This window comes from Martes martes (assembly GCF_963455335.1).
Source record: "Martes martes genome assembly, chromosome: 3".
Taxonomy (NCBI): domain Eukaryota; kingdom Metazoa; phylum Chordata; class Mammalia; order Carnivora; family Mustelidae; genus Martes; species Martes martes.
Window position 1 is genome coordinate 171,183,282 of NC_137890.1, and position 10,024 is coordinate 171,193,305.

Genomic DNA, 10,024 nt, shown 5'->3' on the forward strand with positions numbered 1-10,024 from the left:
GGCTCCCTGCTGAGCAGAGAGCCTGATGCGGGGCTTGATCCCAGGATCCTGGGATCATGACCTGAGCCAAAGGCAGAGGCCCAACCCACTGAGCCACCCAGGTCCCCCCCTCTCACTGGTCTTTTATAGTAAGGACATAATAGGCAGGTCTCAGGGACATTCAAGGACGAGTAACAAATTATAGCTAGAACTTCTTTTAAGGCATTTGATGAGGAATCTTGTACCCTTTTTTGCTTTGCTTTGGACAGATTCACTGATCTTAATCATGCTTCTGGCAAGTTTATCTTGCTAAAGTATGACTTTCAGGGTCCAAAACAAAAAAGAGAAGTCGTGTGCAGAGTCATTCGCTATGGTTATCTTTCTCTTTATAGAGACTGAGTAGGAGCAAGTTGCTGCTGTTTTCGGAGTACCGAGGCAGAAAATATGCATGTTCTCCTGTGTAACCCAGCGGTATGCCCTGAAGGACAGCCACCTAGGAAAATACAGGTCAGAATCATGCAGCAAGAAGAACTAAAGTTCACAGCCGACTATTTCTCTTTTCTAACTTCTACAACTTTTATCACAGCCATGGTGACAATTTTCTAGTAAGAGCCTTTTGGAATCTCCTAAGCCATGGTGGTTAGAAAAGCCAAGTGTAAGTTTCTGAAACTACCCCTGCATTCAGCCGACAGAGTCAGGGGCCTTGGGAAGGAGCCCCTGTGCACCTGGGGCACTGCCTGTTGGTTCTCAACACTTTTCTTGCAGCATGGAGTACAGACCAGGGAGCAAACTAGACTGAGACTGGTTCAAACTAGGCAGAGACCATGATGGCGCCCAAGTTTAACCTTTCACTACCTTTTCTTCATTATAATGTTTAAAAGATCACACCCAGGGGCGGAGGCTTAATATGCAAATGAAACATAGGCTATCAGATAAAAATGTTCCTCAGCTACACGTCCATGCCCAGTTATCTGTGTCCTCCACCCCCCCCACCCCGGCCCACCAGGGGAGCCAGTACTCCTTTCCCATCTTGGGTCCTTTAAATCGTATCCTGGCTGTTGTTCTGGGAACTAGTTTGTCACCTTTGTCTTGACTGTGTCTCCCTTCAGCTGCAGGTGTTGCCCGAGTGAAGCCTTGCCTACACCTTTAAATTTGGGGTCCACCCTTGTTTCGACCATTGCTGGGCCCAAGGACCTGAGTCCAGGAAAAAACCCCAAAATGCAAATTGAAAGCGGTCTGTACCTCAGATAGAATGGCAGAAATCCGTGCCATCCTCAGGGTCTTAAAAGAGGGGCCCCATTACATTCTCATTTAAGTTACTGGTATGGCCCTTACAAAAATCAGGTTGATCTAGGGAACAATAGTGGACCACCATAAAACAGACTAGGGTGGCAGCTTTATTCACAGCTTCTGTGTTGTAGGTGGTGTCATCACTACGAGAACAAATCAACATGGCTGCTGTTGACCTGGAAAATGATTTTTAAAAATCATTATCTGAAAAGAGGACCAAATCCACTTTGCATTCACCTGGATGCAGAGCAGTGCATGTTCTGAGTCTTGCCCTAGGTCTTCATTAATCTTCCTGCTGTCTGTTGCAATAGATTTTAAAGGGACACTCCATGGAACATCATGCTGGTCCACTGGCGAATGACATCATATTAATCAAACTAGTGAGCATGAAGTGGCAAATGCTCTGGATACTCTGGTAAGTCATCTGTGAATTGGAAATTGGATCAACCTTAGAAAAATTCATGGTACATTCATGATATTTTTATGGTCCAATGTTTTGAGGAATGCCAGGACATATTTTCAATGGTAAAGGACAAGAAGGCATTATTCTATAACAAAGGAAAAGGCACAACACTTAGCCTTCTTTAGATTTTAGAGATATCCAGCAGTTGGGTTAACTAACTCAGATTCCTTGCTCCTTGGTGACAAAATTCACTTCTTACCCAGCCTCTCGGAGGATCCCAAGCAGGATTGAGCCTCAGTTGTCCACAAGAGGAACTCTTCTTTTTTTTTTGGCTTTTTATCCTTCTCTCTGCGCAACACTTCCTAGTGTCACCTCCTAAATAATTATACCCAATAAGATCTGCTATCGAAGGGACCTAAACCAAGATAAGGGTAGAAATGAGGAATGTAGTTACAAAGTGATTGTAAACCCAAAGTTGTAATGATGGCTCAATCAAAGGGATAGCAATGCAAGTAATTGGATATGATCAGGAGGAGATGAATTCTGGATGTATTTTGAAGTTTGATGTGTGAAGCTGGATATATGCTATAAGGTAAAAAAGGAGCCCAGGATGTTTCCAGAGATTTTGCCTGGATTAACTAGAATGATCGAGTTTCTTTCAAGTGAGACAGAAAAGACTTCAGGAGGAGCAGATTTTCTAGGGAAGATATAGAACTCAATTTTGGTCAGCTTAACATTGAGATATCTAGTAAATATTCAAGAGACAGATTTCAAATAGGCGGTTGGATACATGAGTCTAGAATTCATGGGGAAGGCCCACAGAAGAAATGATGAAAATCATTAGTATAAGGCTGTTATTTCAAGCAGTGAGATCACCAAAAGAGAGAAGGAGTAGAGGAACAAGGCATGAGCACTGGATCCCCCAGTCCTATAGAGAAAAGAGAAGGAGTAGGCATAGGAGAATGGAAAGAAGCTATCAGTGGCATAGAAAGAAAACTGAGGAGATGAGATGTCCAGGAGGCCAGCGAGACCAAAAAATTAAAAAAAAAATTGGAGAAGGGAATGACCAGCTGTATTAAATGCTGCTGATAAGTCAGGTCAAATAAGGACTGTTTATGAGCGTGTTTAGCAGTGGGAAGATCAGTTTGAGCCTGATTACAAAGTTTGATGCCTAAAACCCTTCATGAACTAAATGAGTTTCAGTAGCTATCTGAGTATTCCTGGGGCTGAATACAATTAAGCCTTCGTCAGGAAAATGGGGTGGATATGTATGAAAAGAGGGAAGGACTTTTTTTTTTGAGATGAATTTTGGCCCTGGGTGGCTCAGTCAGTTAAGCGTCTGCCTTCGACTGGGGTCATGATCCTAGGGTCCTGGGATCAATTCCAGAGTCAGGCTGCTTACTTAGTGGGGAGGGAGCCTGCTTCTCTACCTGCCACTCCCCTTGATTGTGCTCGCCCTTTCTCTCTAACAAATAAATAAGTAAAATCTTTAAAATAAATAAAGTGAATTTTTGGCTACTTTGCAATTTTGCCTAGGGTCAGCCATGTCACTGACAATAAAACATTGGGAATAATATGAAAAGCAAATGAACAAAATCTCCTGGGTTCCCTGAGGGGTAGGAGTGGGGAAAATACAATAACACTAGAATCTCCCAGCAGTCAAGCTAGGTTAATTTACTGAATGCTTTTGTGATAGATTTTGCTGTAAAATAAATTGTATAGTAGATTCTACTGAAGAATAGTGGCTACAATTTCCAATTGCAGACTGTTTTCAGCTTATTATAATCAATGGGAGGCCCCTAGATACCCTGGAAATGATGGCTTGATTCAGGATAGTACAGCCCCCTGATAATAATGCTGGAAGTCACCTGGCAGTAAGCCTCAATTGTTCAGTGAGAATCCAGGAGGGATAATGCTAAAAGGCTTATGCACAAAAAGCAACCGACTCCCAGGAAGTAGGGGGCAAACTAAGTCTATGTAATCATTTCATCCACTCTCTACATGGCAAAAAGTTGTTCTGTGTCTAGTTGTACTCTGGTACAAATGATGGATTTTTCTTTCTCTTGTGATAGCATTTGAATTTGGTCCAGGAATTACCTCTAGCTTACTTTCGCAGTGGGCAATGTCATCTCTCCTGATGGAAGATGCTGCCTACTGCTGTTTGCATTTCTTCGTCCACTATGCTTCTCTTGGCAGTAGCTGCACTTGAGATAAAAAGAGTCTCTACCTATAGAGTTGTGGAGGGACATGTGATTTAATCTAGCATACTGAAATCATGTAGAACAGTACTTGGGAAAGACCTTGTGCTCCAAGTGTTAGAGCTACCTCTTCTATCTACCCTTATAGAGCGAAGCTTCCATCTCTGCATTGCCTACCATTACGTGGATTTCTGGGACATGTGACCATGACCAGTTATAAAATACAGACCTTATCAAATCACTGTGAGAATGATAACTTCTAATTCTAAAATGTATGAATGTGCAGGAAAGGATGATCCTGAAACTATCAGAAACCCTACAAATTCTGAAGACAAAGATGAGTATGAGCCACGCTTGTTCCAAAGGCCTGAATCAGACCTTGAAATCTTAAGATCTCTGAGCCTAAGAGAAGCAACTGACATATGCTAAATGAGCATTTACAGTAATTGCATACTTCTAAGTAAGGTAAGATTATGCATATCTTTCTGCCAACCACACCATTCAGATTCAGCAGGTTGTCTTCGGTTCACGTGGGTCACGGCTTATTGTCCACAGCTGAATTTTCTTTGCAAAGAGGCTTTATTGGTGACACGAGCACTGAGATCCTTGCAGAGGCTGAGAGCTTTGGTGATTCTTCTTTGAGCTCCTAGTGCTGCCCCAGGTTGCAGTGAGGAGGTGGAATGCAGGTCTTCTACTTCCAGAACCCCAGACCACCAACCCTTCTAAAATCATCTATTAGTTTTTGTCACTTCCGGTTCCTGATTGCAGAGTCTCAGAGTCCATCCTCTTTCTTGGACTCTTTTACAAAACAAAAAGTTCTTAACTCTGTAAGACAAGCCCCAGGTCCCCATTCAACCGAAAACCCAACTGTGACTGAGAAAGGTTTGGGAAGGAAGAAAAAATAGTCCTTATGCATCTAGTCCATTTACAGCTGTACAAACAAAACTCAATGTTTTATCTCAATGAATTATTCCAGCACATCATAAAATGGGCCATAGCATCTCTTTTCTCTGGCCTTCACACATGTTGCTCTCTCTTCCTAGAATATGCGTGTTTTCCCTTCCTCCTTACCTGGCTAACTCCTACTCACCTTTTGCATCTTAGTTAAAACAACACTTAGCAAATTTAAACTATGCCTTGATAATTTTTAGACGTCAACAATTGAGGGGCACCTGGGTGGCTCAGTCATTAAGCATCTGCCTTTTTCTCAGGTCAGGTCATGGTCCCAGGGTCCTGGGATCCAGCCCTGCGTCAGGCTCCCGGTTCGGCAGAGAGCCTACTTCTCCCTCTGCCTTTGCCTGCCGTTCTGACTACTTGTGCTCTCTATCTCCGTCAAGTAAATATATAAAATCTTTAAAAAGAAAAAAAAAAAATCCAAGAAGCCAACAATTGAAAATTTCAAGAGCATAAATCTACTTTCATCCATGATGCTCACTAACATAGCTTCAAGCGAGGACAGGGTGGCCTCAGATGACCTGTGAATAAGGACAGGTTTCTCTTCAAGGCCTCCATCTTCCTTCCAGCAACCTCATTCACTGAAGGACAACCACCTTGTCAAGGAGCTTTCCTTCATCGCTTCCCAAGGATCTGGAAATCACTCCTTTACATCTAAGTGGACATGTAAGTTGATGTGTTAAATCTCCCAGGGCATTTGCAGATTAAACCTAGGTACTCTTGTGCCACGAGAGGCTTTGTTCCCAAGGCAAGTGATGTTAAGCAGCAGAGAAGATTTTCCTTATTTTAGTACAGAATGAGTGACTTTGGGCCTGCCCTAAATTCTATCAGTAAAATAATACTAAATGTATTTCACTTTTCCCTAGGGTTATTTTGAACACCAAATGAGATAATGTATTTCAAAATATCCATAAACTATAAAGTATTACACAAATGTTAGTGCTATTATTAGTAAGTTTTATGAATTAAGTATTCATTGACATTCAAGGCAAATCTGGAGATTCCTTATTCCTAAGTCCCAGATCTCTCAAAACTACTAAATTCTGTTCTGCATTCAGTAGAGCTTTGAGTTCCAGGTAGAATTAGGGACAGGTTCTGAATATTTTCATAAAGCAAGGAAGTGTTTTTCTTAAGAATAAAACACTGCATGTGTTTCATAATAATCTTAAAAAAAAATTTTTTTTTTAATTTTCTCTTTTGCCTCATTGGGAACCTTTTGAGCCTTTCTTACTTTTGTCCCAGAAGAACATTTTATTTTCCCTTGTGACTTGAAATATTTCTTTTCCTGCCTGACCCAAGAGCTGAACTTTGATATTTATTAAAATAACTCATTTCTTCCTTCAGTAAAAATTGATTAGATCCTCCCTTACCTCCTAATTAATTTTTTAAAATTCATTTACTATGTCTTATAAGTGAATTATACAGGTCTATAGAGGTTTATCTTTTATTTTTATTTATTTATTTATAAAGATTTATTTATTTGAGAGAGAATAAGAACATATATGGGGAGGGGCAGAGGGAGAGGGAGAAAAGAGAATCCCAAGCAGACTCGGGCTAAGCACAGAGCCAGAGGCAGGGCTGTATCCCATGACCCTGAGATCATGACTTGAGCTGCAATCAAGAGCCAGATGCCTAACCTCCTAATTGACTGAGATATCCAGGTGCCCCGAGGCTTATCCTTTAAAAAACTAATTTTTCTGTCAAACCAAATATGTGCAGTTGGAATATTAGCATATATAGGCACTGTCTTTTTCCTCTTATCAAATATTATGAATTTGCATGATTAAAAATGATTTTTGTCTACCCATATCGAAATTTTTTTTAAAGATTGGTCTTTGTTTAAAGTGGTCTTTGTGAGTCTGTTTTTCTCTGGAGCTAGAAAATTGGTTTCAGAAAGCAGGCAGTGAATTATGCTTGTTTGAGAAAAGAAACAGAAGAATCTGTTTATTTTCTGTTAAAGTGATATATACTAGATAAGAGTTTGGTTGTTCATGTGCCAAGGTCAGAGGCAAGGCCCTCTCAACCAAAATCAAAAGAGCCACTGAGCTTTGCTCACACCAGTGCACCCAAGCGCAATAACCCACCAAACAAATAAATCCATCCATCCGTCCTCAAACTACCTACATCATGGGACAACTTATGTGGTATATTGTTCTGAGTGTTAGAAACCTGCGTTACAGTGTTCTGCATGAGCACATTTAGATTTTGAGAGTGTCGGCCATTTTTTCCTCTATTTCCATTCATTCATTCATTCATTCACTCCTTCATCCAAAAAATATTTTTGGCTGTATGTGTCAGGTACCCATTTAGGTGAACAAGGGCCTGATCCAGGCATTCAGATGAATAAGAGAGACAGGATCCCCTGCTTTCACGGAGATTATGATCAGGTGGGTCAAAGCAGGTAATAAACACGTAAATAAAATGAGATAATGAAGCAGGTTAATGAGTGAGACTGGTTGGCATAGGAAGGGAGGGCAACTCATGTAGATTGGCTGGCCAGGAAGCCCTTTCTGAGGACATGAACTTTGTTTGAAGCTCTGAAGAATAAGAGGTAAACAATTATACAAAGAACTCAGGGGAGAATGTTCCTGGTCCAGGGAACAGAAATGCAAAATGCAAAATACAGGGGTGTCTGGGTGGCTCAGTGGGTTAAGCCTCTGCCTTCGGCTCAGATCATGATCCCAGGGTCCTGGGATCAATCCCCGCATCGGGCTCTCTGCTCAGCTGGGAGCCTGCCTCCTCCTCTCTCTCTGCCTGCCTCTCTGCCTACTTGTGATCTCTGTCTGTCAAATAAACATTAAAAAAAATTAAAAAAATACAGGCTACATCATGAATCTCATGGCGCCTGAAGTAAGGGAATTGAGTTTTATCCCAAGTGGAAGAAAGAGCCATAGGGGAATTTTAAGCCATGGAGTGACAGGGTCTATTTTACATTTAAAGCACTGCCCTGGCTGCTGTGTATCAACCAAATTACAAAATTTCAAGAGTATGGGATGTCTGGGTGGCTCAGTTGCTAAGCGTCTGTCTGCCTGCGGCCCAGGTCATGATCCCAGAGTCCTGGGACTGAGCCGCGCAACAGGCTCCCTTCTCTGCGGGAAGTTTCCCCTGCTTGTGTTTCCTCTCTCACTATCTCTCTTTCTGCCAAATAAATAAATAAAGTATCTTTTTTAATTTAAAAATAAAATAATAAAATTGCAAGAATAGAAGTGGAAAAACTAATAGTGAGATTATGGCACTGATCTAAATGAGAGATGATGGAGACCAGGGTAAGTTGCAGAGAAGACAGAGATAAGTTAATGAATTTGCGGTACATTTGAAGATGGACACTAGTGGTACAGTTAGCAAAGTGTTGATTAGATTAGATATGGAGGAGGGGATGAGGGAAAGAGAGAAATCAAGAATCATGGATATCTTGATTCTTGATTTCTCTCTTTCTTGAATCTTGATTCTCTTCACATTTTTGAAATGATGCAGTGTGTTGATGGCAGTGCCATTTACTGATATTGGAAAGCTAAGGGAGGGATATATTGTGATGCACAATCAAGAGTTCTATGAAGGAAAAAAAAAGAGTTCTATGAAGAACAGATAGGAGAAAGTAACGTACTAGAATAATGTATTTACCAGGTTACGTCAATCAGTGTTACTAAACTGCAATTAAGGAGGAAAGAAAAATGTCCTTATAGAGTTATCTTTTTTGTTCATGGAAGAAGACTAAAAAATAGACACAGTTTAATGTGCTGTAACTTGGGGAGGGCAGTGATTGATTGTGTTGAGGTGCAGAACACATGGACTTATAGCACTTTTTACAGAACATTACAAAATATTGATATATTTAATTTCATCGTATAAGTCAGAAAATACTGGCAGGCATATATGCATTTATAATATAAATATTATAAATATATATGTAAATACTATAAATATATAGAAATGTACTTACCTATATATTTCTATATCTATATATTATCTATATCTACATATTTATCTATATAATATATATGTATTTTTTAAAATATATATATTTATTATATATATGCACAACTTAAAAGTATACTATACTATCACCACAGTATGATAATATACTATGTTATAATAATGTACTATTATATGCTCAAGAAATATGTACTGAATGAATGAATGCAAATGTAACAATATAAAAGAATTATAAGTACGTGTCCTTGCAAAAAAAGCCACTAAGTATCATAAGCTATTTATAGATGTGTTTGTTGACACTTGCTTGTTAGATAAATGGTGGCAACAGGCAAAGTGAACACATAATGGGAGGGTTCCAACAGGCATATAGTTTGAGAACCCCTGGCATAGTAGACTCCATTTTGAATTGTAGCCCAAACTAGATCCAGTTATCTGCTTCTGCATACATTATTTAATTTGGGACTCTCAAACACTTCTACAGTAGCTGGGAAGCAGAAAAGAGTCTAGAACTATCAGTAGCGGTGGCCAGAGGATAAAACTGGGAATGTTTGCTTGGTTCCCAAGGGCAGTCCTTTATTAGCCTGATACTACTATGCTGGAATGAGAGTCTCATTTTGCCAGATTTATCAGTTTTTCAACACTTCTAAATTTTAGAAAATGCTATGGGAGCCAAGCGAAACATATCAGTAGGCCAAACTTGCCTTTTGGGATCTTAATTTTGACCTTGGACTTAATCTTTGTGGGCTTCAGATAATTATGTGTCAATGACATGAAACTTAATATAATTTTCTCAGTGGTTCTTAACACTTTTAGTCACAAACTCCTTTAAGAATCTGATGAAATGGGACACCTGGGTGGTTCAGTCGGTTAAGCCTCTGCCTTCTGCTCAGGTCATGATCCCAGGGTCCTGGGATCGAGCCCTGCATCAGACTCCCTGCTTAGCGGAGACCCTGCTTCTCCCTCTCCCTCTGCCCCCTGGATCATGCTCTGTCTCTCACTTTCTATCTCAAATAAATACATAAAATCTTAAATTTTTTTAATTAAAAAAAGAATTTATAAAATTATGGATACTTCCCTCAGAAAAATATCTATGTGAATGGTATATTGCAGAAAATGTCAGTATGTTTGTGAACTCCCTGAAAGTTGTTCATAAACTATTAAGGATTCCATAGATGCAGTTTAAGAATCCCTGGCTTAACATTCAGTTCAATCCCTATCAAAATACCATCAACATTTTTCACAGAGCTGGAATAAACAATCCTAAAAT

The 10,024-nt window shown here is 40.0% G+C and overlaps 1 long non-coding RNA gene across 1 annotated transcript; it reads left to right on the top strand.

Annotated features, from left to right (window-relative positions):
* The first annotated feature begins 381 nt into the window (after nucleotides 1–381).
* LOC308339601 lies at nucleotides 382–5,490 on the top strand. Its single transcript, XR_013966543.1, has 4 exons — nucleotides 382–486; nucleotides 1,581–1,684; nucleotides 4,157–4,335; nucleotides 5,394–5,490. It is a non-coding gene; the product is annotated as an uncharacterized lncRNA (long non-coding RNA).
* Nucleotides 5,491–10,024: the final 4,534 nt, after the last annotated feature.